The sequence below is a fragment of the Mastomys coucha genome, unplaced genomic scaffold (genome assembly GCF_008632895.1).
Source record: "Mastomys coucha isolate ucsf_1 unplaced genomic scaffold, UCSF_Mcou_1 pScaffold19, whole genome shotgun sequence".
NCBI lineage: Eukaryota > Metazoa > Chordata > Mammalia > Rodentia > Muridae > Mastomys > Mastomys coucha.
Window position 1 is genome coordinate 14,740,976 of NW_022196901.1, and position 25,948 is coordinate 14,766,923.

The following is a 25,948-nucleotide window of genomic DNA, read 5'->3' on the forward strand; positions in this document are numbered from 1 at the left end:
TACAACCCTAGAATTATGACTGCGTACACTCTTGCAAGGATGTGTGTGTGTGTGTGTGTGTGTGTATGTGTATATGTGAGACATCTTACTTTTGTTTTGACAAAATTATATGTTAATCTAATTGTAAGTCAAATTGCATGTAGATTATTAGCGGCAGGGGTGTCCCAGCGGAACTGTCCCTGCACACTTTCTCCTGAGATAGCATTTCATAGCAGCTCATTCTGACACATAACTACTTGTGCAATAGTGCATGCTCATACTTTATTGACACATCAATTGTATACATTACACTTTATTCCTAATCTAACCTTTAATCTAAGGAATGCTTCGGCTTCCTGCCCAATGCACAGATCTCTCCCCTTGATGACTGCATTCAGTTCATCCATGATTTATCATGATTATGTAAGTACTATTACAAAAATATGATTTATGTGTCCTTTGATCTCATGAATTAATAGTTGACTCATTTTTTCTGTTTTCTTCATTTTTTAATAATATCTTACTACATTTTTCACCTGTACTAACTTTAGAAAATGATAGAAGGTAATATTTGTTTCACAAAAGCATAATTTATATAAAGTTATTTTTCCTTTCTTGCTTAAATCTAAAAATCATCATCTTATACAATATTGCTTTCATTTCAATTCTACATTTAAGACTATTTCAGCAGCTATATTGGCCCTAGATCCCTGCTTCTTGTTTTCTGGTAAGTTTAGATAATCTCTCCCATTCATGAACTTGTGAAAAAAAATGTTTCTATCCTTGGTCCACAATTCTCTTATCTTTTTTTCTGATTCTTTCAAAATTTCTTTTTAATTTTATTTTTAATTTGTATTCTTTACATATATTACACCCCAATGCCAATTTCCCTTCCCTCCCTCCTCCCAGTCCCCCTGTCTCCCTCTCCCCTAGATCCATTCCTCTTCCATCTCTTTTCAAAAATAAAATGGGAAAAATAAAAGAGCAGGCTTCCCAGGGACATTAACCAAACATAACACAAGAAAATTACAATAAGACTAGGAGCAAGTCTTGCTTAATCAAAGGCTGGACGAGTCAACCATCCTCATAGAAGGAAAGGGTCCCAAGCACAGGCAAACGAGTTAGAGGGACTCCGCACTCCCACTGGCTTCTGATTCTTTGTTTATTTGTGTGTTGTTTTTTGTAAGAGTTTCTTAAAACTCTTTATATCAACAGGGCTTTGGAAATAAAAAAAGGGGATAGGTTGCTTAATTTACCATGCATTGTCTTAGTTGGCTTAAACAATTAAGGCTATAACATTTCTTGAAGGGATTACTAAGGTATTTGCAACGTAAACCAAATTTCACTGGCTTCCACAAGCAAAAAGCAAAAGCATATATTTTAAGCGATCACCACCCTAGAAGGAAATGTGAAGGTGCAAAGGTGGACATGAAGACATTTTGCTTAAAAGATTCGAGTTTCTTCTCTCAACTTCCATGGAGTCTTCTGTGCAGGAAAAAGGTAGAAGTGGCAGTTCATGAAATCTCCCATGAAAATTTTCCCAGGAAAAATGCAGACATGTGGCCCATGACATCCTTAGGAATGACAGAACAGAGGGTCACATCCTGTCACAGGCCCTGATTAGGCTAACCAAGCAGGCCAGGCATCTTTCCTCTAAATTGGACCAGGGAAGGACTCAAACAGTAAATCAGGAGAAAACACAAGACCTGAATACAGAAAAATGGGATGTGATTCAGGGCACAATGCAGCATTCTTCCAAAAGTCAAATATCCCAGATTACTATCTCTAATTTCACAGGTAAGGCTTTCTCCCTTCTAGAGAGAAGACTGAAAGGCAGCTTAGTTGAAAGCACTCTAACTTAGAAAAAGCTAATACTGGCTTTATAAAAAGTCTTATGTTAGGGCTAAGGAGGCTCAGTGGTGACTTACTACTCTTGCAAAGACAGTAGTTCAGTTCCCAGCACACACATGATGGCTCACAACTTCTATACCTCCAGTTGTAGGGTCTCCAATGCCCTCCTTTTACCTCCATAGGCCCCTGGATGTATTTACATGATGCACATACATTCAATCGAGTGTACACACACACACACACACACACACACACTAAAAATCTTGTGTTAGTTGGATATTTGATGCGAATTCTGAAGCCAGGGACGAAAGATGAAGGGGGCAGCCCCTGCAGTGGAGAGGCTTAGAAAGGAAGCATGGGGAGAGTCTGTAAAGTAGGCAGGCCATGCTTTACAGGCCGAATTGCAAATGGCTTCTTAAGAGTTACTGTAACCGTAGTAAGAACAATATGAGATCCACTGTATAATAAATCATTTGACCATGTGTGTAGAGAGGCAAGGGTGGGGAGAGAGTGAGGGTGATAGTTATATATGTTAATACAATGCTTTCACAGAAATTAGTAAGCTAACTGGCAAAGGTTCTGCGAACGGAACTCTCAATCATTTTTAATGGCTGAGCCATCTATTCAGGAGTCCCTCACCCCATGCCCCCCTTTTTACTTTTCTTTGATTCTTTGTGAATTTTCTATCATGTACCTCAATACCACTCATCTCCCGATCCTTTCATACCCACCCTGTGCCCTTTGCTCCCCCTTCCAAAGAAAAAAATCTCGCCATGGAAGGTGCATTGTATCACAGTGTGTTCTGCAGTATTTTGCCCAACTTTACTTGCAAATTTTCATTGCAGTTAGTTATTGATCTGGTTTGTGGTCTCTGGCTTCTGCTACATTATCAATACTAAATCTTCCCTGGGACTCCTTTCTGATATCCTGTTGTTGCTCTGTGTCATGGAGATCCTATAGCTTTGATCTGTAGGATCATCCCCTTTACGCACTCCATCAGATGATACGTGGAATGGATGTTGAGGGGACCAACTCAAAGTCCTGAATCTGGATGTGGGTGGTAGCTGAGCTAGGCAGGTAGCTAGCTCTCCTGATCATATCTCACCAGGGCCAACTCTCTCACTTTTCTCAGGAAAGGGGTGGAACTAGGTTTTCTGCACTCATCTCCTTGGGGGTTAGCTTTCCTGCATGAATAGCACCAGAGCCAGCTCTGTCATTCGTCAGCTCAGCACAGTGCTGGGACATCAACATGACCTTACACCAGGAACAGCCTCATGGCTTTTGTTGGTAACACAGGCTTTGGAAATTAACACAGACCCTAGATGCAAAAAGGCCATGGACCCAGACATCCCCTTACCCTGACCCCTGCAGCAGCATGGAACCTGACATGGACCTAGCATCAGCTTTGGCCTGGATGTCACCATGGTTTCAGGTGGCAGTACAGGCCACTCAGATCATCATGTTCTCCTCGAGGCAGCATGGTCATCAGACATCCACATGGACTCAGGCAGCAGCCTAGACCACTGTCATCTAGATGACCTTTGAAGGCAAGATGGGCCATAGACATCAGCATAGACCCCAGCTACTGTAGGATCATGGGCCCAAACATGGCCCTTGGCAGAACTGCAGGCCCAGACATCACCAGGTTCCCAGGTAGTTGTACAGGTTGCTCTCATATCCACTTGTTCCACCTCTCTCCACAGTGTAAGAACTACTCAGCTTCACTTTCTCTTCCATCTTTCCCTCTTCCTCATCTTTCCATCATATAGCTGATCATTATAGTGCTGGCCGCTGTGGACTCCTGTCCCTTTCCTCCATCCTACCCAGGGCCTCGGCCCCGTACGGGTTCTTGGATGTCTGTCACTCCTCATCCCCCTTTTAAAAATACAGGGTGTACAATTAATTTCAAAGGGAAAATGTTCACTCAAGTAGAAGGAGACAAAAAGACTTAGGAGATCAAGTATTATACATACATTGAAAAAGAGTTCTTTTTTCCCCCCCATTTGAACAGATTTTAGTGTTCAAATCAAGACCATTTCTTGGGTATACATGCAATTTGGCATTTTTGTTTCATGTTCAAGTTGTATATACTGTTGTGTACAAGATTCTGCACAGGCTTCATTTTGAGCTCAGACCTCATAGGAGACCAAGCTGCCAATCTAGGAGTCCAGTGTCTTTCCAACTTCTCCTATAAACACTCATCTTGGCATGCTTGAATTTATTCATGAGATCTTCTTGCTCACTCCTCCTGGTGTCCCTCCCTGGTGGCCCAAGGTGTTCTTTCCCAAGCCAGAATGAGTTTGATGACCTTGATTTTATTCTCCTTTACCACACATAACCAATAGTCTTTGGACACGTCCTCCGACTCTCATCTCCTTCCCAACAATTTACCTTAGGTTGAAGATTAGGGCCATTATCCAGACTCAAAGCAGCACTCCCTCAAGGCTTTTCTGGGTTCTTTCTCCACACTGTATCCCACTGATCTTTCTGCATTAATAATCAGTCATTTTCACATCCTTGCTTAGAATTTCTCCAGGCACTTTCCAACCTTAAGAATGAAGTTCAAATTCCTTAATCAGGTTTATTTAGCTGGCTCTCTCTGCAGTGCCAGGCCCTGTCCTCTGCCCCTTTTCCTTTAGATTCCAAGTTTAATCTTCCAATAGATGTGAACAGGCCATGACCTTTCATAACTCAGACTTTTCTGTCTAATATGACTACTCTCACAAAACAGCAGCACTTCTTTTCCAAGCTTACTCCTGTCCCCAGCTGCCTAATCTCCTGGCAGAGCAGAGCTCCTCATGCCAAACCCCTCCTATTCAGCCACCATACCTCACTGCAAATCTTCACTAATGTCCATGGACACTAGACTATGCAGATGCTGGGAGGTTGGTCTCAATTCTATTCTACTTCTACCATTATATCTCTTTCATGTTCTACATGAGTCAAAGAAAGCATTAAACTAATATATTTTTAATTAACTTTAAGTATTAATATATCTAGACATTAACTATTGACACATTCTCCCTTAAAAGCAGCCTCAATGAATAATTAATGTTAATGTTAATAATCAATGTTAAGTCTACACATTCTTCATGTCCATATCTATTCATATTAATAGTAGATTTTAGGATATACTTTTAATATCATATTAATGCCATAGAATATAGTCATTACAAAATAAAGCTTATCAAGTAACTACTTTTCTTTGCTTAGATTTGCACAAATATTACCCAAGAATGGCTCAGTAAAGGGAAAAACAATAGTATGGCAAATGCTGCAAAGATTTTAAAATAATTTGACTAAAGATTCTAGGGAAAAAAATGATGAAGCTATATTCAGGCAATCCAGAGTAGTCTGACACCTTAGCATTCTTGTTCTTAAATCACTAAGCACAATAAATGTCAATTTGACATTAAAAGATCCAGTTACCCAGGACCAGTTGCATGTACAATTAGATAAAAGTGAAAAGTAAGGAGAGACTCCGTGAGTCTACCAGTATTCCAGCCATCCCATGGTGGGTAAAGCATCCCCCTCCCTCTCTCTCTCTCATTCTTTCTTTTCTTCCTTCCTTCTTTGCCCATTCTTCCTTCCTTCATCATTTTTATATGTTTTACTGCCCCAGTCCTTTTATTGACATCCTGTAAGTTATAAAAACCTAGGCCTTTTTCAGCTTTGCAGACAGGGAGTTGTATCTTAAGCTATTTCTGATTCTGTGGTGTCAGAAATTGAACAAAATCATTCATGAGACCCTGAAGGACTTGTCTACTCTATTGATTTTAGACAAAAAAAAGAAAATCATACTGTATCAAATAATCTTAGTACACTGGAATATGCCTAATAATTACTCAGCCCTGTTGAATACATTTGACAGGTCTTAACTACTTAAAGATGCTTTTCCTCTCCTTCCAGTCTGTCTGAGAGATTGTTTGGGAAGCTTCTGCCCCAACAGTAACTCAGAGGCAGTCTTTGAACAGAGGGCTTGCCTCCCGTTTTCTATTGTATCCTTAAATGGGAATCTTTCCCCCAACAACTTAATTTTCTGCTTGTTCCTAATTCTCACACATGTGAGGAATCCATTCCAATGTGCAACCTCCTTGACCACCCACACTTCTGACTCAACTAGGTAAACAGAGTTGATATTCTTTGGGCTAGCTTATACTTTGCTTAGCTGGTTCCTCCTTTTATCTGTGTAAGGCCTAAGTGAGAACTGTTGTACTGAAGGACAGTAGAACCAGAGCAGGACTCCTGATGCCATGGATCCTAGAAGTAAGGAGAAAAGGTATCCATTTATTATTTTCCTCACTGAGATGTCCCATAGCTTCCTAGAGGGCTTTTAGATATCACTTAAGGAATGGGTTTAAAACTTAAGGCAGTTGATGGTGGAAATTAATGATAGGAAAGACTCAGGCACAGGTGAGGTTAACAATCACTACACAGAACCCAAAGTTCTAAGTCCTGAGTCTGAGAGCTATGTCTATTTCTAACTCTAAGAGAGTTGTTTGCTCTGGACTCACAGTAATTAGCATTTACATTATCTTGGGGTCAGGAGATTAATGTTTGTCCTCTTTTGTCCTTAGCATCTACCACTGCATTAATAGCTGGTATCTAAAGAAAACCAGACTACACCACATCCTGGAACTCCAGTGTCTTTATCTATTGTATTAATTTCTCTGCTGCAGTATCTTGCCTCTGTCTTCCTTCCCCTTCTTGTTCCTTCCTGGTGTATTTCTTCCCTTATATAGGTAACCTTTATAAACTGTATTTTCTCATAGAAAAATCCTTACTGTTGACTCTCATTTATGAGCATCTATCTTTATCTCCATCTATAATCCATCAAACAAAGGCTAAATTGCAGAGGCAGTCTAATAATAAATTTTCTTTGTCCAAAGGACACAATCCATAATCCCTCACTCCACACCGAAGCATCTCATTGTGTCTAACCTGTTTCTCTAAAAGTCAACAATCTGTTCAGGGTATCTGGGTATCCTTTTTATTTTTCATCGTTGTTTTAATTTGACTTATTTTGAACCCATTATTGAGATGTGAGAACCTTATTATAAATCCCCCTATTTCCCAATGAGTTTGGGTATTGTACAGTGATTGAAGAGTGAAATGATTCTTATGATAACCCACAATACTAAAGTAAGTCTGAAGTGTAGGCTTGGTTTTCCTTAAATGAGAGAATTCTGATATTCTAATATGAACTCACACTTAGCATCAGGATCTCTGGACGCTCTACAACGCCATCAGTACCAGAGCACAAAAGCAGAAGCACCTCACTTTTTTAAAAGCAGTAATTACACTTGTTAGATGAGAGGGCAAACAGAAATCTTCACATGGTCTAAAAAGGCAGATAATTTCAGAAAACAGTACAATTTCTCAAACCTAATTTTATACTGAAATCAAATACTACTTTAAATTCAAGTACAATGGAACATTTGCTTTTCTGTGAGCTCTATATAGTTTCCCATTAGGATGATTTGTTTTCACCCTGACTCCAAGCAGTGTGGTACCAAGTTGATAGAGAAGATTTTGCAAGAAAGATTCTGCAACAATATTATCTAAAATCTCTACTCGAATTAAGTAGCACAAGATAACAGCGAGGAGACAACATCTTGTGAAATACAAGGATATAACCTGAAAAATGATAGGCGTGTGTCTGAGCCATGTAATGGATCCTGAAGACTGAGGCAAAGTGGAGTGGTGAGTGCAAAAGAGGCACCATATGTGGCAAAAGAGATGGAGCAGGGGCGAAGTCGTCACACTCCTGTCCTATCACTAAACCCAGGAGCTCCCAAACATTTGTAAGCATGTTACAGATACATTATTATCACCCACTCATCCCAAACCTGTGAATCTGGCCTCCACAGTTAAAATTGAGAATTTTTACCTTCAACAAGAGTGGCTGTCCTAAACTAACACTTTAGAAAAATGGTTTAGCACATTTATTCTGAAGCTGTGATGGCTGACATAAAACTAACGTTCTCTGAACAGTCAATTGATACTGGGGAAGTTGGAGAGCTGGCAAAGGAGTTAAAAATCTCAAAGTCCATTATGCAATAACTCACCTTCTGCTTACTCCAAATAAGTACCACGTGCTTCCATTTTGTGCTCAGAGACATCAAACCAAAGTGGCAACTTCTGGACTCTCTGTTCCATGAAACAGTCAACTTAAGAAAAAAACAAGCACTAAAGTGTTGTGAGGTGTTCAGTATCAATGCCTCCAGTGCTAGACTACGACAAAAAATATCTGAAGCAATGGCTTATGGGAGGAGGAATCATTTGTCTAACATTTTCAGAGGTTTGGTGCTGTAGGATATTTGATCACTTTGTGAACCCCAAGATTATGAACTGGAAAGACCTTGTTGTTGTGTGGTTCAGCCCTAGCTCACACCTTTAACCCAAGAGTTTTCTATAACCAAGAGGTGAAGCAAGCAACCAGTTGACGGAGTGAACATAGAAAAGTACAGAGGAGGGTCTTTGAGCTGAATGTTATTTAAGACAGAGTGGGAAAGGAAAGGAAGCTTTCTCCTTCTGGGACATTGGAGGGGTAAGGAGGGCAGCTGGGTGCTTTCTCTGCCTCTGAGGTGCCAAGCTTTCACCACAGCATCTGGCTCTTGAGTTTTCATTCTGTAAACTCGAAAGTTTGGAATTTTGTTTTAAAAACAACAGTTTGAGTCCATGGTCCACTGGCTCCACTGGTTTGGGTTTGTGGTGAAGCAGAACATGATGTTGAGAGCATAGTAGAGAGGGGCTATTGACCTTATGGAAGCAGAGAAATGCAGAGTCGCCCCAAACAAGATAACATCCACCAAGGGTATGCCCCCTGTGTCCTGTGTCCTGTGTCCTCCAGTATTTCCATAACCCACAAATAATGGTATCTAATTATGAGTCCAGGCATGAGTCAATTCATTGACTAGGTCAGAACCCTCATGATCAACTCATATTCAATGATTCCTGGTGGGAACCAGGTTTTAGCAACAGGAACCTCAACAGCATCCATCTACCCATCACCTGTGCCCTGTGTTAGCTCCTCTTGCTCTCAGTCTCATCTGTTTGGTCTTCTTCTAACAAACAAACAAACAAACAAACAAACAAAAACCTAGTATGTCAGAAATGAAGTCCTGATGGCCTTACTCCTGTGTTTAGTATTGTCTGGGACTCCTAATTGCCAAAGGAAAAAAATGTGAAAATGGTTAAGAAGGCACACAAGGGTCCCTGATTCAGCATCTCTCCATCCCATAACTGTTCCACTTCCCACATGTGCCTGATCTCTTGGGTTTCAGAATCATGGACCTGATTACATTTTCTGACAGCCTGTGCAAATATTAGCCTACCCACTGGTTAGATATGCAAAGTGCCATGATTACCATTTCTGCCTTATCTAGTTGCTAAGTGCATTTTCTATTCTATTTAATTGCTGTCTTCCATTGTCACCATTCACCTCTGTTGTATTATTTTTCTAAAAATGCTCTTAGCACATCTTCCTTTAGAGAAGCTCTTCATTTTTCCAAATCCTGCCTTTCTGGGTGGGGCCTTCTGACTTCTCTTCTAGTCAGCGGTCACAGTTCTCTACATCCAACCTAGCTCTTGTATACAGTTCCATGGGATGCAGCCACGCCCATTCTTTTACCCATCATCCCTGCTGCTATTGTGTTTCAGTGGAAAGAAGCAGCACATGTGACAGACATGGCTGATCTGTTTTCTCTCTAGTCCTTTCCTCAAAATTTGCTGGCCCTTAGCTAGACACATTGGTGCATGCCTTTAATCCTAGCATTTGAGAGGCAGAAAGAGGGAGATCTCTTTGAGTTTGCAGTGTGGTCTACAGAGTGGCTTTCAGGACAGCCAGAGCTACATAGTGAGGTCCCATCTCAACAATCAAAACAAAATTGTTCTGACTCTTGGTCCTGGATCTCTGAAATTTAGGTATGCTTATACCACTTTAAAAGCTGGATTCATTCCAGGCCTCCAGCAGACTTTTGCCATTTGAAAACATACTTTGAAGGTCTGGAAAAAGGATCTTTTTTCTCATTTATTTAAATTTTATTATTAAACTTATCTTAAACAGCAAACAAAAGCATATGTGTATATATATATGTGTGTGTATATATGCACATACACATATATGTATATATATATATAATATACATATATTATATACATATACATATATGTGGGATGCCATGTGAATTTTGATATGTATTTATTTGTCCAATGTTAGAATCAGGCCCAATATAACTGTCTTCTCAAATATTTGTCATTTATGCATGCTGAAAACATGAAAATGCTGTCTTCTGGCCTTGCTGAAAATTGCAGTACTTCATTTTTAGGCATGTACCTTATGCACATTAGTACACCTGAACTTCCTCCCTCTAACTGTAACTAATTACCCTGTGCTGATCCCCTCCTAGTCCTCCCTCCACCCCCACTTTCTCCCACCCTCTGGTGAAGACCATTTGAGTTTTAACTGCTAGGAGAATGCACATGGAAGTTAGCTAGGCAGTCCTCATCTTGCGGAGCTTGACTTCTTCACTTACTCTAATGATCTCTAGTCCCATTAATGTTATTACAAGACTCCATCCTTTTTGGCCAAATAGTATTCTTTGGGTGTACATAGGGCATTTTCTCTATGTAATTAATAGTGGGTGAACATTTGGGATGGTTACATTTCTGGAGGGTTGTTAGACCTTCTTCAGTGACCTGGGTATCCCAATGCCTCTTCTCCGTACTGCTTTTATTTCACTTGAAGTTGTACCTAGTAGTTGGATTGCTGGATCAGTGTAATGATTTGAGGAATCTGTGTATGAACACTTGCCACAGTATGTGTTCTAACATACATCCCACCAGCAGACTTCAGGCTTCTGTTTTCTCCACCTCTTCATGAGCTCTTGTCATTGGCTGGAGCATCAGTCATAGCTGTTCTTAGTAGGGAGCTGCTGCGGTCCCAATACACATTTCCCTGATGGTGTGTGTTGTTGTCCACTTTTCACGCACCTCTTAGCTACTCTGTGTCTCCTTTTAAGCAGGTTATCACCCTCAATATTATTTTCTGCTGAGTCCCCATGCATTCTGGATACCAATTCCTTATTAGATATATATCTTACAAATATTTCACCTGTTGAATAAGTTATTGGCTATTCCGTTGACTTTTTTTTTCCTTCTCTGCACAGGGAATTTTCAGCTGAAAGTTCTGACTAAATGTTTCATTGAAAATGTCTGCTCAACATGCTCTTGTTTAAAGGACCCACTTTATTGTCTTTCTACTTGTTCGCTCTCCCTTTGCTCTTCACTCCCCTCTAACAAGAGAATTTCTTGTTCCCATTATCAGATGCAATTAAATGTCTTTAAACGTTGCATATCACGCCTTTTGCTGAGAGCCATTTCCTTGGATGTTGTCTGTCTTGTGTGTTCAGCTTTAAGGCTTGTGATGCCTTGCTGGGGTGACGTCCTCCTGGCTGGCTCTTTTCTTGCTCTTTCCTTTCATGTTCTTGGCCTTTCTAAAAAGAAGGCTAAAGTTATGCAGCTTGGTGACATTCAGGAGTGAGGCGCTGAAGGGGCCAACTGGGTGACCTCTAAATACATATCATGTCCTCAGTTTAGTGGGAAGTGGTCAGAGATCCTAACTTAATTTTTCATGTCCCCAATGCTTCCATTAGAAAGAGCTAACCCACAATCCATATCCTGTCTTTCGGACCTAATTCTCACCAGGAGGTGAGTTATACATTGTTTGGCTAGCGTCTGCTTGAATGCTAGGGCCCTGCTGCCCCTTTCCTAAGCCTCCCTGCCCTCATTTACTCAGTCTCTTCTGAGTCTGAAGTTTCTATCACGTTCTCTGGAGCATAGGACATGACCCCACCGACCTGAACACAATCTTTTCTGAAGTTCTACATCTGACCTTTTTTCTTCCTCCCTCTCTCCTCCCCCACCTCAATGTGTGTGTATGCATGCATGTGCTCATGTGCTCATATAATCTATAGGCTACATGACAACATTGGTATGTATTCCTCTATTGTTTTCCACCTAAATCTTACATACAGTCTCTCACTGAACCTTCAACCTGATAATTTGACTAGATTTGCTAGTCATCAGGCTCCTAGAGCCACCCCAGAGCTTAGGTTAAAGATACATAATATCATACATGTGCCTCTCCTGTGGGTGCTTGAGACCTGAAGTGAGCTCTCAATACTTATGCAGTGAGCACTTTAACCTGATCAGTTCCTTTGGCATCATATTCTTCTCTCACTATTGATGCTGGTTAAAACTTTAAAAAGTGTTTGCCTTGCATTCACAAAGCTCTGAATTCAGTCCTTAGTACTATTCATTCCTATAATCACAGGACTAAAATGGGCAGGCAGGATGATAAGAGAAGTTCAAGGTCATTCCCTACTTTGCATGGAGCTTGAGGACAGTCAGTGGCAAAACCAAAGAAATAAATCACAGCTCAATATTCCTTTATGGAATAGATCTGCTCTCTCTGTAGCTATTGAACACACACACACACACACACACACACACTATGAATTGTTTCAAGGTGCATACATCTTTTTAATAATTGTTTATTTAATATCTATTTTAGATCATAGTTTTTCTCAAAGTCCCCATCTATTTGGAGATGAGTCAGAGGAGATGGTTTCTAAAATATTTGTTGAAAGAGTAAATAAATGCGTATAGAGAGGAGAGTGAGGAAGTTGGACACTCTTTAAGAGATGACAGGATATGCTATTTAGCTAGTCTTTTGCTAGCTGAGTACTTGCCATCCCCAGCTTTCCCCAGAGACACAAGCGATCCCAAGATCCCAGCAATATTCCTACCTTTGCAGTTACTCTAAGGGAAGCAAAGTAAATTTCATTGCCCCTAAAGGACACAAGAAGAATTTCCTTTGTTTACTGTGGTTAACCAACAGTGGAGTCCATCACCAGGGCATATCTCCTTTGGGTTAATACGTAGGAGATCAATACAAATATATTTCCTAGGGGAGTCAGGGAAAAGGTAAATGGCTTGGTGCTGTTCTCGCGTGGTTTTCTGTAGGATGATACCCTAGATTGAAAGCATTTACCCTGATCAGAATTACCAGACCTCAAACACCAGAAGCAGGAAGGACTTTAACTTTTGAAAGCCTTGAGCACATTGGGAGAAGCTGTGGGATTTATAATCATCCAAGCTGCTGCGATTATGCCAGATACCTACCCCTGATGAGACCTGTGAGTTGGGCTCCAGAATCCAGCTGCTCTCCTGAAATCCCCCAGCCCAGGGCCTCCTGCAAAGGTCCTCTTCACAGGTAGAGAAAAAGGAATGGGAGTTCCAGAGCATCCCCTTCCTCTGTGACTCCCTGCATGGCTGAATCTCCAAACTGCTATGCTAAGCACATAGAGTAATTCGCATAAGTGATAAATTTACAGGCACAGCGTCCTTCCTGCAAATCTCCTCTCTTCTTCCTTCTCTCCCTAAGAAAGAGAAATATAATTTCAACTTTGTCTTCCCTCTTCAAATTGTTTATCATTGCTTTAGGGTACACAAGTGAATGTGTTTTATTACTGATCTCAATTTATGCTGTTTCCAGAACTGCAATTCCATAGCAGTTTGTCAATATTATCTTTCCAAGAGGAACCCAGCAAACTGCCAGGATATAGTTTTAATGGCCTGCTGTTGGTAATTAAAATGTCATTTATGAAATAATAGCCTGTTTGTTTTACCTGAGATGAGAAGAACCTGCTCAATTTTACTTAGGTGGCATTGCTCTTTCCATATGGAAGACTTGTATTTAAAGGAATAGAAGAATTATGTATATTCTAATGTGTATTGAAAACAAACCTGGCAACATGGCTTCCAAACTGGAGCACTCACTGGCAATGAAGTTTAGATCACTCCTGCTGGCTTTGGTTCCTCCTTCTCCCCAGTCCAACTCCCACCTCAGGAAGTAGAATCTGAAATTCGGTTCAATAAAGCATTTTAATGTGAACATTGTGAAAAACCTCAAGCCAGTTGTAAAGAGTAGGTGCTCTGCTGTTGTTTTAGTTTTGTATTTTCTTTGGGGATGAAAATACAGCATGTGATGTGACAGTTAAGTAGAAAGATCAGAGAAGTCTGTGCAGGTCATAGGTCAATCAGGTGTCAACTGGGAGCATTCTGGCCGGGTGTTTCTGCTCACTTCATACTATAGAAGGTGTGAATAGGAAGAGTTGCCCTTGACAGTGGCTTTGGGGAATTAACTTACAGCAAACATTTAGATAATAACCACTGTGTAACTGACAAACGTCAGGCCAGTGAAATGCATTTAGTGTGTTCTTAGGGGTCTTCCTCAGAACACTTTGGGGATGATTGAAAATTACCGAGGAACAAATGCAGTAGCTTAGGAGTTTAGGGGAAACAACAGCAATGCCTTTTGAGATAAACGCACAGGAGGATTCAGCAGTAAGAAAGAATGGGTGTGGCCTCTGGGAACAAGACCTGTCCTACGAAGGAGGGTCAAGAATTCCTTTTAGTTTATCATCCTGATGAGGCTCAGATCATACCCCTCTCCGGGCCTCACTATCTTTATTTGTAAAGTAGGAGTATTATACTAAGTAGATTCAGAGGAGCCTTTCAGGAAGCCTGTCTTTTTAACCAGTTCTCTCTAAGTCAATTCTCAAGTCAAGTGTGCCGTGGAAAGCTTACCACTTAGAAATGGATGACAACTAGAAAATGCTTAATTATAACAAGCACTCCATGTGCACTGTGAAACGTAATTGAGGCTGTCCAAAGTCAACCTTAGCTGCAGATACATTTTAGTGATAGAGAGCTTGAGCAGCATGTACAGAGCCCTAGTGTTTCGAAGTCCTTTATTCCCAGCCAGCGCAACTCAGCAGTGCATAAAGCAGGAAGGGCAAAGCTCTCAGACTATAACGTCTGTTTGACGAAAAGGGAGGAAATATGATCATTGAGATGCAGTATTCCTGGACAACTGTGACATGACAGATGATACGCTGGGGAGGTAAGGGGCTAACATTGAAGCATCTATTCTTGCAGGCCCATAATCCTAGAGGTTGCTCAGGGGTTTTATTTCATTAGTAGATGGAATCTTTATATTCGTTACTATTTGTAGAAAATGTATGATTTTTTTTTTTAAAGATTCCTCACTAGAGTCTCATACAGTGCATAAATACTAAAACAGAAAACCCGGGCACTGTTGAGAAGGCTTCATTATGCTTTCCAGAGGTCTTCAGGATACACAGATTTGTTTTCTCTAGTTCTGTTTTGTTGATCTTTAACTGATACAATAAGGATCATATACAGATCTGTGCTTTTATAGGTTAGTAATATCATAAATCCTAGGGCTTTATAGGAGCTGTCATGGGGCAGACAATAGGTTATGTTCTCTCCTCCATAGCTTCCACTTTTATTTACTGTGTATGAGTGTGTGAGTGTATATGTATTTGTGAGTGTGTGTTCATGAGTGTGTATGAGTAAGTATATGTTTGAGTATGTGTGTATATGAGTATGTGTATATGTGAGTGCCTGTGAGTGTATATGTATGTGAAAGTGTATGCGTGAATGTTTATGAATGTGTGATTGGGCATTTATGTGAGTGTGTTTGAATGTACATTTGAGTGTGCATGTGAGTGTATGTGTGTGTTTCATTGTTTGTATGTGTGAGTGTGTATGTGAATGTGTGTGAGTATATGTAACTGTGTGAGTGAGTGTGTGTGAATGTATGAGTGTATATGTGTGTTTGAGTGTGTATGTAAGTATGTGTGTATGAGAGTGTGAGTCTTTGTGTTTGTATGTATGTGTGAGTGTATGTGAGCCCATGTTTGAGTGTGCAGGTGAGTGTGTAATCATATGTGAGTGTTTGTATGTATGCATTTAATTATGTGTGAGTGTGTGTTTCTGTGTGAATGTGTGAGTGTGCAAGTTTCTCGTATGTGGGTATGGGTGTATTTGTGTATGTGTGTTTATATGTGTATGTGAGTGTGTGAGTGTATTTGAGTGTTTGTGTGAGTATATGTGAGTGAGTGTATATGAGCTTGAATATGCATTTGAGTGTGTGTGAGGGTTTGTGAGTGCATGTCAGTGAGAGTGTGTGAGTATGTATCACGTGTACATGAGTGTGTTAGTGTTTTGTGTGTGTTTGAGTGTGAACATGAGTGTGTGTGAGTATGTATGTATTTGAGTGTGTATTTGAATATGTGTGTATGTGTGAGTGTGTGTATTTGTGTGTGTTTGTGAGTATGTGTGTGTATTTATGTGAGTATGTGTCTATTATAACATTTTAGCCATTTTTACATATACAGCCCTGTGGCATGGAAACTCTTCCATTGTATAATTTTCACCATTTTCCATCTCCAGAGTCACCCATTGGACCACTATTTTAAATGTAAAAGATTCTGATTTTTTAAGTTTGGGGAAGTTTCTTTGATGCCATGGACAGATGTTTCTGCCTATAGCTGAAATCCAGGTAGAATGTAAAAGGCATCATTTTATACCACTATATAAAGTATAATCAAACTGCTGCAGTTAATCAACTGGTTGAGTTCAGCCTCCTGAAAACTCAGTTGGATTTTTATAACTTGTTCATTTTTGTTTATAAATACAATTCATAAATTACATCTACTTCAGATGATTTCAAAAAAACAGTAACTGAAATAGGTACTATTAATTGAAAATCTACCGGTAATTAAAGCTTACCTAAAGATGGGAAGAAATAAGCCACATTTTTCAATGAACAGCACTTTGATGACGACAGAATTAGCAAATAGAAGTAGCAGTTAGCAAAGAACAATCAGCTCTAAGAGCTCAATGATGCTTGTTTCAGCTTTCGGCTGCTCCCGTTGGGGACTGCTAAGCATCCTAAAAAAGAGCATGCCTTAAGATAACTATCATGCAAACGCAAATAAAATCAGGCAATACCAAATGTCGGTAAGGATATAGAGAAAGCTGAACTTTTATGCACTTGAGGTGGAAAGAAAATGTTGTATATCGATATTGGAAAATAGAATGGTAGCATTCATACATGGTAGTTCCCATACATGCTAGCAATTTTACTTTTTGCTATGTAAATCAAAGGTTGAGCGTGGCTGCCCCAAGTGGTTATTTGTATTTTGATGGTACTGCAGGGTCAGTCACAATAGTCAAAAGCTTGGAAACAAGCTAAATGACCACAGTGGATGTGGAGTGAAGTGTGATGTAGCCATTGAAGGATGTGATTGTCTTCAAGCAGAGATGGAATTCAAACCTGTGGAACAACATGGCTGTAGGGAGCAGAGCAAGCCTTGAATAAGTGACTTACTGAGAGAATGTGTGTCTTTGACATAGGCAGGGCCATATCAAGGATCCCATACCCTCACAGCAATGTCAGAACCTTTCTCAGAGGACCGGGTGCAAGCATTGGCAGAGTATGCAGGAAATGTCTGCCAAAGCTCCCCTCACTCCAGTGTTTATGGCCTGAAGACTGCCTCTGTACAGAGCCTGCTTCTACCCACATTATCTAAGCCAATTTCCTTGATCCAGCTGCATAACATAAACCCCGTCTTCCTGTTTATCTGTATGTAATAACCCTGCCTCCCCTTTCAGCTGTAGGCAATAATCTAAGCTCTCTGCTCACCTCTCTATAATAAGCTGGCCAAGCTTCCAGGGTGATATGGCTTCCCCAGCCAAGTGCTCCTACCACATGATCCCTGCTTTTCTGTTTGCATCTCTCATTCCCTCATCACCTCACTTCTCTGGTCAGATCCAAGCCCCTTTGGGGGCCATGTGGGGATGAAGGATAGGACTTACCCCATAAGCTGTTATTCTAAGTGAAATAAGCCCTTAAGCACACAAATCACATGCCTAGAATGCTCAGATTCATGAGAACAGAAAACAAAATAGCACTTGTAGCAATGCTAGGTTGGAAGGTTTTGATTTGAGGAGACTAGAGTTTTGGTTTGAAGAAATAAAAAAGCTTCCAAGATGGTAGTGACAACTGCACAATGGGAGAATATTCATGCACCTAGGCTGCATGTTCTGAAATGATTAAAATGCTAAATTCCATATCATGTATGTTTTGTACCAATGAATAAAAATGGGAGCTCAGCAGGAGGGACAAACATAACAGATTCCTCCCTGCCTTAGTTCAGTCAGCCACATAGAAGCTAGAATTTACCCTAAGTTTTCTTTCTTCAGGAATTCATTGTCAGCCTCAGTGTTAGATTCATAGTTGTTCATGAAGACCAAAGCATTGTGCATGTGGTGCGGTGATGGGAACTCTGAGCTCAACCTTCTAGTGGGACTAGTCTTCCCTACTTTAGTAGTTATCAGGGATGAGATCAACAACCAAGCTGGTTCTGAGATGCTAAACGAATAATTCTCCAGCTGCTCTGAGATGGAGGACACTAACATTTCTGGATACTTTTCACGCACAAATGCTTTATTGCCATTGTACATGTACAATCTTCTGAAGCTAAAGTGGGTCACATTATCCCCATTTTCTAATTAGGTAACAAGCTGAAAAACAAATAAGGAATTTGACCACAGCTCTATAACTTTTCACACTCAGTCATGATTTCATAATAAAGGATATACATGTGTATGTACATACTCTGAATCTCCAAATCTCCATATCTGAATGGAGCTGAAAATGATAGTCTAAAATATAAAAAAAGTTCTTGTTTGTGCTCCGTGAAGTTAGAGCTTACTCACATCCCATCATGCAAGGCTCGGAAAGAACACCACTTTACCAGCTCTCTCCCAGGTGTACCTGCTTTCCTCTCCTAAGGTACTTCTGGTGATCTGTGGGTAGTGGAGCAGCCGTGATCACAAACCAGTGAATGGGGTCTATAGCTTCTCCCGTAGGTGTTGCGGCTGCTCCTTCCCAGAGTGCATCTTGTCAGTATGCCCAGTACCCTCACTATTCGTCTACCAGTTGATGTGGTGCCATCAGCCACTTGCCACCCTCCCCAGGAATTGTGAGATCTTCTACACACTGTCACTTGACATTTTTATTCCTTTCCTTAGGCACCACAATCCCCTGGGTATATATGCTAGTGCCATTTCCTTGTCTACTTCCTGCTTTCTGAGGTAGAGTCCCCTTAGTTCACTGGCACTGCCTTGAGTATAATTACTATTGGTTTGAAACCTTCCCATCCCCAAGTACAATGTTTGCTGAAAGTGGAAAAACACTCTCTCCTGCTTTGATAACTCTCTTTAAGGAGAACATCAAAAATAGGTTACCTCTGTGGCAAAGTATAACAATATATACAGTATCCTCTGTTTTCATAAATTACCCACACAGATGCAGGGGTGTGACAGAGACAGTCTGAATGGAAGACACTAACCCATATACTATGCCACTCCTCTGCACTGCTTTTGAGATTATTGCCAGCTCAAAGTCGATCTTCCCTCAGGGGCTCTTTTCTAGAAGCTCCTTTACCTTCCATGCGCATGGTCTCCTGACTGACCCTTTTCCCATTCATCTGTCTCTTCCTAAAATACCAAATTTCTAGCAGCAAGTTGAGCTCAGGCTCAACCATAGTATCCCATTATAAATCTGTTGTAGCATCTCACAAAACCCAGCGAAACATACAGCATTTTGTCCATTTTAAAGAGGTGGAAATTGAGTGACCAAGTAACTTGCCATTAAACAGCTACTCTGTTAACATTAAGCATTAAAACACCTAGTTGGCGGCTGATCAAGATTTGAGCTAAAGTAAGCCCTGTAGCTGCACTGCCTCACCTCCCAGCTCAGAGCCTCACCTCCTGCACTCAGAGCAAATCCTAATCCCAGCCCCCTGCCTCAGTCACCTAGGACAAGGCTATTGCTCCTAGTGAACCTGAATACTAGATTTCGTCCTCATTGCCCACGAGCTTTGTCATTATGCCACACAAAGAGCTTTGAGGACCTCATATTGTTACATGGGAAAGTAGCATCTGCCCTTTCTGGATGCTAACCAGAAGTGTCCTCCCTACATCCAACTGATCTAATATCCATTCCTCAACACTGGCTCTTGCTCTAATTAAAAACTACTTTTCGAAGAAGCCAAATGTTCAAAGGGGCTAAGCTGACTCAAGCCACTCCACTGATCCAGGGCAATGATGTTGAAGCACTGTTTGTTAATATGTCTTGTTTAGCTGTTTTCCCATCCCACCTGGATTATGTAAGCTGTGCTTGGTGACCTCTGCTGCTCAGAAGGACTGATGTGATTTATTCTGTCAGGGCATTTGAACTCAGTGAAGAAAGCGAAATTGTCTCCATTTGGCTTCCACTGAATTCTCCAGCATGACTCAATTAGCATAGACAAGAGACATGAAACTCACCTGTAGGTTATTATCATATTCTTTCCTGCCAGTATATGATTGTTCTCCTCAATACTGTCCAGGACATCAGTGATTCTAATTAGACACATATCAAGGGCACATCTTTATTTGCAGGTTCCCCCAGGGGAGTTCAGTTGGGACTTAGACTTTGGGGTTGTTCCTTCCAGCGTTCAGAATGGATCTAGCCTTGCCTTCTTCTCTCTGTTCACAGAGATTTGTCTTCAGTTCATTTGGGGAAGAGTTTTGATTTTTAAGGAGAGATGAAGAAAGGCATGCTTTACCCCCCAAAGGCTGAGTTTTATTTTTAGATATATTTTCTTATAAATTATTTTAGCAAGTCATTTCAAAGTGAGCTATTAATAAACAATCCCAATTCATCTCTTCATTCCTACTTCTTAATTAGTGACCAGAGGCGCAACTGGCATTTCCTTTGAGTTTCTACTAATGGTAAGAGAACCTTGGAATTTTAAGTCTAGGAAATGTACATAGCAACTAATTAGGATCAATGTTTGCATGCAAACATTGACAAGCAAGGAGCTGGATCTGGTGGCACATGTCAGTAATTCCAGCAACTGTAGGGCTGAGGCAGGAGGAGCATCAGTTAAAGGACAGGCTCAGCGTCAGCCTGGTAACATAAGACTCTGTCTCAAAAATAAATCAAATAAACAATCACAACCTGGAAACTAAGTGAAAGTAACTGTATTAGACTTATGTTCTATGCATGAATAAGAGTGAGTACAGGGATGGATGGATGGATGGATGGATGGATGGATGGATGGATGGATGGATGATTGGATGGATGGATGATTGGATGGATGGATGAATGAATGAACTGTGCCTGTACTGGTAACCTTCTCTGGAAAACCTTCAGATACCCAGGGATGTGCCTTAATGATGTCCTATATCCTTCTCCATCATATTTGAAAATAAAGATGAGCCATCACACTGAAGCATATTGAAGACCCAGTATGGCAGGGCCATATTCAGAAATACCAGTGTCTCTGATGTGTTAAATATGTCGTTCACAAGTCCCACTTACCTTCTAAAATCTAGCTATGCATCCAACTTCATTTTCCCTACCAACAATCTTTATTGCTGTTGTTGTTCACATAATGTTAGTCACTCTGATCAACATATCCTGAAAACTCAGTGCTAAGTAAACGTTCACCAATGACCACCCAATTCTTACAGAGGCCACCGTCCAATACATGTACTCCTTGCTCAGTTGCTGTCTTAGAAAGGGCCAACCTGGGTCCTTAACAGGCTCCTTCTTTAGGCCATTTTATCATTGTCAGCAAGGAGCTCCCAGTGTCAAAAAACTAGAAAAGGATTGCTTATGACATTGTCACTGTCCCCAAGTATAATATTTTTATTTTCCTCTATACCCTGGATACCACAGTCCCCTTCATTTATACTGCATAGCCGTTTTATAGAGCCCATATTAATAAGCTTCTTTCAGTGTGGAGAAGGGGAATACTTATGAGCCACAAATCTTTCTGCTGCATTACTGTCTGATGGCTCCTAGAAGACCTGCATACCCTATGGTCCAAGGTGGTCATGGGCTATTGCTTACTTGCTCCATTTTTTAATGGTCTATTTTGCTGGGTGGAATAGGGAAGCACTCCTTTTGCATGTGATAAGATTCAGAACATTCTCCTAAAAACTACAGCCACTTGGCATTTGAGAAAACAGCATGAACATGAATGGGAAACAGTGATTTTCCCCACTGCCCTTTCTCTCCTAAAGCAAGTCATAAAATCTAGAAAGGATTTTCTGACTTTCCTCTGAAATAGTTCAAAGACACCCCCACATGCAATGTGCTGCCATGGACCCAGAAGGATGGCATGTCCTTATTTTTGAAGACACAGGGATACAGAGTGTAAGCAGAAAGGCCTTTATAAGTCTCTGTCTTACAATTAGATCATGGCCCTGCATCCAGCCACACCTCTGCACAACTGCCCACTTCTTCATCAGTGTAAATGCCCAGTGTCTCTGGTTGCTTGGGCTCATTTCCACGTGGAGGCTCTTAGGCCACCTAAATATATATTTACATGCCGATTATAACTGATAATATTTTTAAATTATCTTGACTAGGAGGACTAAGGATGCAGCTACAACTTTACAGTATGATCCTCAAGAAAGCATGCGAAGATAATAGCACCAGTGGGAAATGGTATTAGTTAACACTGGTGAGCTCTAGGGAAGCATTTCTCCTCTTATTCTACTTTTATTATAGAGGACTCTTGTTGAAGAGATCAGTTTCAAGAAGGGGTATTTCTCTTCACATAAATACCAAAGCATGTAAATATTGAGGAAAGACCTTTATCCCTACAATTTTAGTCAACCAATTTGTGACTTTTCTCTTAAGAAAGCAGCCTGGAAATGATCTTCCTCCTCAAGAGCTGATAACGTTCCTACACTCTATTGTGGTATGTCATGCTCTCGTGCCTGGGCCAGCGTTTGCTATTGTACAACTAGAAAGCATGAGCAAGTAAACTATGGTACTGACTGTGTGTGTGTGTGTGTGTGTGTGTGTGTGTGTGTGTGTGTGTGTGCGCGCGTGCGCATTTGTGTTTATCTGTGTACCTGTGTGTATGTCTGTGTGTATCTGTGTCTATGTGTATGTGAGTGTGTCAATGTATGTCCATTTATGTGTTTGTGTCTGTATATGTGCATATGTGTGTGTCTCTGTGTGTGTGTGTCTGTGTCTGTCTGTGTGTGTGTCTGTGTCTGTGTCTATTTCTGTGTATGTGTTCCTAATTGTATCTGAAAACAACTTGATGTTAGAAAGAACATGGCAAGAAGTTCTGTCTTTGTTCTCTGTGACAAAGGCATACTGTGTGCAGTTTTCATGGAAGAGCTGTAGCATTTTCTCACTCTACCCACAGTGGTACACTGTTGTGTTCCATGGTCTTCAAGTAAATGCTTGCCTCCATCTCACAACATTACTTAGTAATGCCACTACTATCTCTGTATGGTTTTGTTTATTTTTTTTGAGAATTTTATTGTAAAGCTGTAGTAAAATTTTGTATTCGCACTCATCCATCAATACAGTTAAAATATTGTAATTGACATGTAGGTTACTTATCAATTGATTAGAAATCTTGAGGCACTAGGAGTAAACTGTCAGTTCTCACTTGTGTTCACATTGGTTGGGAATGGGATGAATAATAGATGTTTGTCTACTCAGTAGATGTGGACAGACTGAACATGTCCATGGTTGCAGTTCAAATAATTTCAAAACAATATAGAGTAATATGGCTGATTCTTTTCCTTACTCAGATGCTTGCTAGAAACTGATTCAAAAGAAAATCTCTGTAGTCTTTCTATTCTAAATCAACTATTTTAATAGTCTTTTTTTTCTCCTGAGGATTCTTTCAGTGTTTGTTTGTTTTTACTTATTTCTGGCTTGCTCCCTGTCTGGGTCCCATAACACCAGGCTGGTAGGCATCTCAGGCTTGCTTTTTTCAGGGAACCTTAGACTACTAATTACTCAGATGTTCACAGGTCAGAACACTAAACATAGACATAGCCTCTCTCCTCTCTGCCACTTACTGGTGTGCATGTGACACAACAGCCACCAGTAATCCTTCTAGAGGCAGGGAGGGTTCTTACAGGACGCTTCAAGACTCACTGCTAAAGCACATCAAGATTTTCATTCTCGGCTACAGTAGTTATCTAGTCTGTGGGTAATTCTGCAATGCAGGAGGTGACTTTGAATCCCAGTTATCCGGTATCTTCAACAAAGGACAATAACTTTTAGAGACATACCAAGGCAGAGTGCAAAGGACAGTAACTTGGGGGAAAGACAAACAAGTGGTAGCAAAAGCAGGTTGGGGGAGCCTATGGTTGATTCCTCTGATACCCTCATCAGGCCTATAGGGTTGAGAATTATTTCAATATTTAGTCAATATTCACACTTTCTGATAGAAGGAAAAACATGATACAGTTTGTAGTTGCAAACTACAAGATCTGTATCTTTCTTTTAGGCAAATAGGGAGAAGTCAAAGGTTTTGTGTATCTGTGTCTTCCCTGTTTTCCGCTCAGCAATTTGTCTTATTTTAGGGAGACATCTGGATTTCTACATATTTTTGTGTGTCGATTGCTAGTCCTTCAGGCATTCAGGATGTACTGTACAGCTTTGTTGTGTTAGTCAATATGCACAAGACTGGGAACATAGCTATAGATCTGATCAGTACTGGTGATTTTATGCAGGTCCTAGTCTAGAGCAAAGGATGACTGGGCCTGAGGAAAGCTCCATAATGTCTTTAGCCACAGAGATGAGATCTTGCCTCTTAGCAAAAGACATAGGGTGGATCCCTGCTACAGATGCAGGACAGGGTGGATCCCTGCTACAGATGCAGGACAGGGTGGATCCCTGCTATGGATGCAGGACAGGGTGGATCCCTGCTACGGATGCAGGACAGGGTGGATCCCTGCTACAGATGCAGGACAGGGTGGATCCCTGCTACAGATGCAGGACAGGGTGGATCCCTGCTACAGATGCAGGACAGGGTGGATCCCTGCTATGGATGCAGGACAGGGTGGATCCCTGCTGTGGATGCAGGACAGGGTGGATCCCTGCTATGGATGCAGGACAGGGTGGATCCCTGCTATGGATGCAGGACAGGGTGGATCCCTGCTATGGATGCAGGACTTGGATGGAGACAAAAAAGCTGTGAGCCAAAGCCTCTGGGAGCCTTGTAATAAATGTTCTAGGAGTTGAAAAGGTTTCTTTAGAAGACTGAAGACATTTTGCTTTGTCCTCCTGAAGAGTGGGAGACCTGAACAATGGCTAATAATCTAATTAGCTTTTCAAACAGAGGAATAAAAGGTGCTAACCCTCAGGCCCCAGGAAGCAGAGTGAGAATGCTTTGCAGTTCCACTCCACTGAGGCACCCTCTCTTCTTTCTGTGTGTGCATAGAGATGACTTCCTTCTGCCTCCTAACTTCCTCTTTCTTTTTTCTTTTTATTTATTTATTTTTTAAGTTTCTTAGCCTGATAGTGGTGGTTACAGCCTTTAATCCCAGTACTGGGATGGCAGAAACAGGCTAATCTCTGAGTCTGCAGCTCGCCTGATCTATAGAAAGAGTTCCACAACAGGTTTAGAGAAACCCTGTCTCCAAAGGCAAACAAACAAAAAAGTTTCTCCTCGCATGGAGCTTGGTGAACAAACAAAAAAGTTTCTCCTCGCATGGAGCTTGGCAAACCTTATGGAAGAGTTGCGGGGGTTGGGGGGGGTCGCTGGGGGGGGGGTTGAAGGCCCAGAGGGGGATAGGAACTCCACAGGAAGGCCAACAGAGACAACTAACACTTGGGGCTCAGAGTCTGATCCACCAACCCAAGAGCATACACAGGGTGGACCTAAGGCTCCCTGCGCATGTGCAGCAGATGTGCAGCCCGGTCTTCCTGTGGGTCCTGAGCAGCTGGAGCTAGGGCTATTCCAAAAGCTGTTGCCTGTCTGTGGAATATATTCTTCTAGGTGGGCTGCCTTGTCTGGCTTCGGTGGGAGATGATGTGCCTAACCCAGAAGAGACTGGAAGTACAAGGGGATACCCAGGGGTGACTCCCCCCTCTCAGAGGAGAAGGGGAGGGGGATATAGGGAGAGGGATTGTGGGAGAGAGAGACCTGGAGGGGGAGCAGCAATTGGTTGTAAAGTGAATATTAAAAAGAGTGTCTCTTTTTCATTTATTCTCTTTTGTCCCTTTCTGCATGAATATTTCTCATACATAGGACTAGTATGTACATTGTATTAATATGTGATGTGTTGGAGCAGCAGGTTGCGTCAGAACATATCACACTAGGCCCAAACAGTTCCACGTGTAAGAGGTTTAATTGAGAGGGAG

The 25,948-nt window shown here is 41.2% G+C and overlaps 1 protein-coding gene and 1 non-coding gene across 14 annotated transcripts in view; one reads left to right on the forward strand and one right to left on the reverse strand.

Moving 5' to 3' along the window:
• Positions 1-25,948, forward strand: part of Magi2 (membrane associated guanylate kinase, WW and PDZ domain containing 2) — a 1,461,753-nt gene that overhangs the window by 860,520 nt on the left and 575,285 nt on the right. The gene's annotated exons all lie outside the window — the stretch shown is intronic.
• LOC116097669 lies at positions 23,574-23,703 on the reverse strand. The gene has a single exon (XR_004121510.1). It is a non-coding gene; the product is annotated as a small nucleolar RNA SNORA17 (small nucleolar RNA).